Below are 6,472 nucleotides of genomic sequence, written 5' to 3'. Positions count from 1 at the left end.
GGACGGCGCAGCCAAGAGACGACCAGAGACACAAAGTCAGGGTGAAGGTGATGCTTTCAAAAAATAAAATAAAATAAAATAAAATAAAAAATCACAGAAGCACTTTTTCTCCTGTCATTTCCATTCAAACGGAGGGCAGGTTTTAAAAAAAACAACAACAACCACCCTAAAAGTTCCCCACTGCTTCCTGATAGAATGTTCAATAAGTCACCGTCGCCTGGCAACCAACACAATTCCAGCCAATGAGCAGACTTTTGGCGAACATCGCTTAGCAACCAAATTTAGTTCCAGGAGGAAGAAAAAAAAAAAAAATGGAATCAACAAAGGCTGCAAAAAAAAAGTTCCTGTGCCTCCCGCGTGTCGCCGGCCCGCTCCCGGGCTGCTGAGCGCCGCCTTCTGATTGGACGCCGCTGATCCAGGGACAACGGGGTCAAGCTGCAGCGTCTGCACATTAATTTGTTCACAACACCGCTAATCCACGAGATTAAGTGAGCTTTGGCGCAGATTTGAGACAGGTATATGTGTCGCCGAACATGTGGCCCACGCAGACTGAAGGATGTCACATGATCCGGCGGAGATCTCCAATTGGCTCAGCGTGCTGATATTTATAAATATGGAATCTGTGTGTCGGCGGCGGCCCCCCTCTCTCAGCTGCGAATCGCCACTCTGAACACACACGTGCACTGACATCACAGCCCAACCCCCCCCAATCCCCCCAGATTACCTCACAACCACCTACTGTGAACATTATTTAAATGTGCAATATCACCACTACATCCTTACTGTATATAGAACTTATTTTTATTCTTACTTATTCTTATCTATATTGAAATCTATCTTTTTTATTTTTTTGTTCTTTATTATTACATGTTTGCACTAAAAGGAGCTGCTCTTAATCTCTTATCCATTTGTTTATTTATTTTTTATTTTTCCTTTATTTTTTTTTTATTTTATTATTATTATTTATTTATTTATTTTTATTGTCATTATCACTGCTATTTGCTTTGGCAATATAAGCACTGCCTTGTCATGCCAATAAAGCTATTTAAATTGAAATTGAAAAAATTAATCTCATTGTACATGTGTATAGTGACAATAAAGGCATTCTATTTTATTCTATTCTATAATGTGTAAAATGAATAGTTATGCACTTTATCATGTGATATATCTTAAAGGTTACAGGAGGCAAGGCGGAGGCAGCTAGGTGTGATAACTTATCATCTGTATCAGTCCACGCCAGACAGGGCTTCTGCATTTTTAAAATTGCCTTGTATTGACCAACACACACACACACACACACACTCACTCAAACACACACTCAAACACACACACTATGTCTCACCCTGCAATCTCTCATTCTCTTTCTGCTCCAGCACTCTCCCTCCACCTCTGGCTCTCTGTTTCACTCTGTCCTACTTGATATGGACATAAAGCATTTATTAGGGAGGAGAAGTACAAGAGAGCCGCTGTTCCGAGGTTTCTGCGCCTCCTCGTGCTCCTCGTGCTCCTCGTGCTCCTCATCCTCCTCATCCTCCTCGCCTCTCCTCGTCCTCCTCGTCCTCCTCTCCTCTCCTCTCCCAGCCGAGGATCAGCAGAGCGGGCTGTAAACGTGTGTCTTTGACTCGATGGTTTATCTGGAGTTTGGTAACAGCTGATGGAGCAAACCGGCTGCTGGTCCTCATGAGAGCGGCTTAGCATGTCGTTTATTGGCTTTTATTGTTTTATTTGTCTGCTGTACTTCATATGAGTCTACTGTACTTCATATGCATCTACTGTACTTCATATGCATCTACAGTACTTCATGAGTCTACTGTACTTCATATGCATCTACTGTATTCCATAAGAGTCTACTGTACTTCATATGCATCTACTGTATTCCATAAGAGTCTACTGTACTTCATGTGAGTCTACTGTACTTTATGAATATACTGTACTTCATATGAGTCTACTGTACTTTATGAGTCTACTGTACTTCATATGAGTCTACTGTACTTAATGAGTCTACTGTACTTTATGAGTCTACTGTACTTCATACGAGTCTACTGTACTTCGCATGAGTCTACTGTACTTTATGAATATACTGTACTTCATATGAGTCTACTGTACTTTGAGTCTACTGTACTTAATATGAGTCTACTGTACTTCATATGAGTCTACTGTACCATATGAGTCTACTGTACTTTATGAGTCTACTGTACTTAATATGAGTCTACTGTACTTCATATGAGTCTACTGTACTTTGAGTCTGCTGTACGTCATATGCATCTACTGTACCTCATATGAGTCTACTGTACCTCAAGAGTCTACTGTACTTCATATGAGTCTACTGTACTTCATATGCATCGACTGTACCTCAAGAGTCTACTGTACTTCATATGAGTCTACTGTACTTCATATGAGTCTACTGTACTTTGAGTCTGCTGTACGTCATATGCATCTACTGTACCTCATATGAGTCTACTGTACCTCAAGAGTCTACTGTATTCCATAAGAGTCTACTGTACTTCATGTGAGTCTACTGTACTTTATGAATATACTGTACTTCATATGAGTCTACTGTACTTTATGAGTCTACTGTACTTCATATGAGTCTACTGTACTTAATGAGTCTACTGTACTTTATGAGTCTACTGTACTTCATACGAGTCTACTGTACTTCGCATGAGTCTACTGTACTTTATGAATATACTGTACTTCATATGAGTCTACTGTACTTTGAGTCTACTGTACTTAATATGAGTCTACTGTACTTCATATGAGTCTACTGTACCATATGAGTCTACTGTACTTTATGAGTCTACTGTACTTAATATGAGTCTACTGTACTTCATATGAGTCTACTGTACTTTGAGTCTGCTGTACGTCATATGCATCTACTGTACCTCATATGAGTCTACTGTACCTCAAGAGTCTACTGTACTTCATATGAGTCTACTGTACTTCATATGCATCGACTGTACCTCAAGAGTCTACTGTACTTCATATGAGTCTACTGTACTTCATATGAGTCTACTGTACTTCATATGCATCTACTGTACTTCATATGCATCTATTGTACTTTATATGAGTCTACTGTACTTCACATGCATCTACTGTACTTGACATGCGTCGACTGTACTTGATATGAGTCTACTGTACTTCATATGAGTCTACTGTACTTCATATGCATCTAGTGTACTTCATATGCGTCTTATGTAATTCATATGCATCTACTGTACTTCATATGAGTCTACTGTACTTTATGAGTCTACTGTACTTCATATGCGTCTACTGTACTTCATATGAGTCTACTGTACTTCATATGCATCTACTGTACTTCATATGAGTTTACTGTACTTCATATGCATCTAGTGTACTTCATATGTCTACTGTACTTCATATGCGTCAACTGTACTTCATGAGTCAACTGTACTTCATGAGTCTACTGTACTTCATATGCGTCTACTGTACTTTATATGAGTCTAATGTACTTCATATGCATCTAGTGTACTTCATATGAGTCTACTGTACTTTGAGTCTACTGTACTTCATATGCGTCTACTGTACTTTATGAGTCTAATGTACTTTATATGTTGTCTTTTATTGTTTTATTTGCCTTTTCCTTTTTTAATTCACCCTGTGCTGTTTTATTCTTTTCAATGTTTTATTTTATTCAATGTATTTCAAATGTTCTTCTTTTTATTGTGAAGCACTTTGAGCTGCAATTCTTGTATGAAAGGTGCTAAACAAATAAAGTTTTATTATCATTTTAAAAGGGCAGTTACACTCCACAAAATATTTATTGCCATTTCATATCAGGCCAAAGCTTGACTGGTGGCAAACACAAAACACCTCTTATGTGTTCATTTTAATTGGACATGGACATGTATATAATCACTATGCTTATTTTAAGACCATAACAATGCTTTTAAATGCATTTAAAGATACCATACTGCTATTATGTAATCGTTAACTCTTGTTTTAACTCTTGTAGTATAGAGTTGAGTAGAAAATATATATATAGTATTATAGATGGGGGTCACACTCGTCTATAATTTGGGCTCTCTCCACTGACACAGCAGGAATGTTACACAGAATAAAAGTAATCATTCAGTTTTCACGATACTATATCCCCATGGCTGTAATAGTATCTGATTATTTTTTAATTAACTGTGCGGCCCAGTGCCAAATTATCTCTCAACACCTTGGTAACCCAGTCAAGCTGAAGTCTTCGGGCACTATCACCGTCCAAATATGACCGGAACGAGGAGTAATATTTAATAACATACACACTGGATTTCAATGCGAGAGATCCAATTAGACAATGCCTACAGTGCTGAGCTACCTTGCGAGAACGCCGGCGAGCTGTTTGATCAATAATGCACTGCTGTGTCAAACATTGATATTTCAGTCATTCCAGCCATTTTTGCCGTTTGAGTTGTTTAAAAATGCCCATAAATATTCTTTATTGTTGGTGAGCGGCCTTGGCTGTCGCTTGCACTAAACAGGCTACTGAGCCACTGAATTTAACACTAAGTCACCAGGCTTTTTTTTTTTTTTTTTTTTTTTTTTTTAAAGGAGGATTTAATAAAACATGTAGAACAGGCACTATGTATTTATTCAAAGGAACCATTTCTTTCATCTGTCCTAACCGTTCCCATTCTTTATATCTATCTTGTTCTTGACACTGTTATGCAGAGTCTCTCTCCCGCACTCTCTCCCTCCCTCTGCCTCTCTCTCTCTCTCTCTCTCTCTCTCGCTCCATTGTGGCTCTCACAGCAGGAGGTCCTTGCCTTTTGACTGGGGAAGTGAATAAAAGGGAGTTAGAAAAACCAACTGAGGAGTCCCAGCACTAAATGGGACCAATGGTACAGCGGGCTTCGCCACAAAGGCCCGGCAGAGTGTCCTGTATAAAGGAGCACAATGCAAACAGCTTGTTCTGTCTGAGAGACCACGACACGCAATAGCCCGGGCCCGCGGAGGGGAGGAGGAGGAGGAGGAGGAGGAGGGGGGCGAAACACAGAAACAGACAGGGAAAGAATGAATGAATGAATCAACGAAAAGAAAGAAGGAGAGAGAGGGAAAAAGACTTCACGGGCCTAATCCATCGGCGGTGGTGGGACAGAGCAGTGTGTGCTGCCGGGTCTGTGGGCTGAAAAGAGCGAGACGCTACAAAGATTAACTGAGGACAAACACAACCTCCACGCTGCCAAGGCAGGGGCGGCACGGCGAAGCCTGTCCAGACTCACTACCGCCAGAGAAACATTCCTTCACTTCAAATATGGACGATATTTTGCATGAAGACAAAAAATACTCATGTACCCGGTTAGTTCAATACGTCACCAATGAATGTAATAGTTTTTAGTCTATATTGTGGTACTGATAAATGATGAGAAATATCAACTACTAGTCTCTCTAGTCTAGTAATTCATGAATGAATGAATGAATGAATGAATGGTCACAGAGGATTATTAACCTACACTGCTGGCCCTCAACTGTGTTTATGAATCTTCATCGACAGTATGCTTGCTTAGTATGCGCGTTGATAAGCAGAATATTGAGATGTAACCCAAAAACAAGCTCCTTCAAGTAAAAACGATCAAAAATTACGAGCAGTATGGATAAAACATAACATCAGCGATTTTCTCCTAATAAATGAGCACGCTCCTCTGGGCACCAGCACCCGCGGTCAGCAGCCCTGTTCCTCGTTTAACATGCAAATTCTCCGATTTCGATTAGGGCTTGCTCTTTCCAACAGAATATGTGCATTTTCATACTCAGTGTAATACTTCTGTTAAATGAAATCTAATTCATGAATGAATGAATGGTGGATAATAAAGGATAATAAACCCACACTGCTGGTACCTCAGTTTACAACAGTGTGAATGAAGCTTAGAGATCGAAAATGCTGTTAATTTTTCACTCGTGGGTCCTGCATATGCAATAATAAGCAGAATATTTGGATCAAACGATGTCTTGCAAGGCACGATATCATCAGGAGGAGCATTTCTTTGAGTTCTTTCGACGTCGTCTTTGAAAGATCCTTATTCGAACTTTCTCATGTCTAATTTTTTTGGCGTCCCCATTCGCCCAGAATTGTATTTTTACACGCCGCGCTGCACATATGAGCGTCTGGTTCCACCAACTGTCCTGTAAAACAGTCTATGAAATCGTCCCGTAATTGTAAAGCCAAAGCCGCGTTCAACGCTGCACTCAGACACATTTCCCCTCCGTGTCTTTGAGGATCGGGGACTGGGAACGGCTCGGAACAGCGGTAAATCCTCAGCCTGTCTGTTCCGCCGCCACAAACCAAATGTAAGTCTCAAAACTTCTTATTGACTGCAGAAAAAAAAGAGGCGTTTCCTGACATGTTCACCGGCGCTCCTTTCATTTCTTCTTACCTCCACTGTCTGCTTCACTCAGCACTGAGTCGCCTGCACTTACATCTACAGACCAGGGAGGACCAGGCAGCATAGAATAGAATAGAATAGAA

General features: G+C 40.3%; 1 protein-coding gene across 3 annotated transcripts in view; it reads right to left on the bottom strand.

The window, feature by feature from the left end:
* Positions 1-6,472, bottom strand: part of znf423 (zinc finger protein 423) — a 224,593-nt gene that overhangs the window by 204,514 nt on the left and 13,607 nt on the right. The window lies entirely within an intron of this gene.

The sequence above is a fragment of the Myripristis murdjan genome, chromosome 6, assembly GCF_902150065.1.
Source record: "Myripristis murdjan chromosome 6, fMyrMur1.1, whole genome shotgun sequence".
In the NCBI taxonomy this organism is placed as follows: domain Eukaryota; kingdom Metazoa; phylum Chordata; class Actinopteri; order Holocentriformes; family Holocentridae; genus Myripristis; species Myripristis murdjan.
Note: the sequence above shows the minus strand (reverse complement) of the source record. Positions and strands in the feature narration are given on the sequence as shown.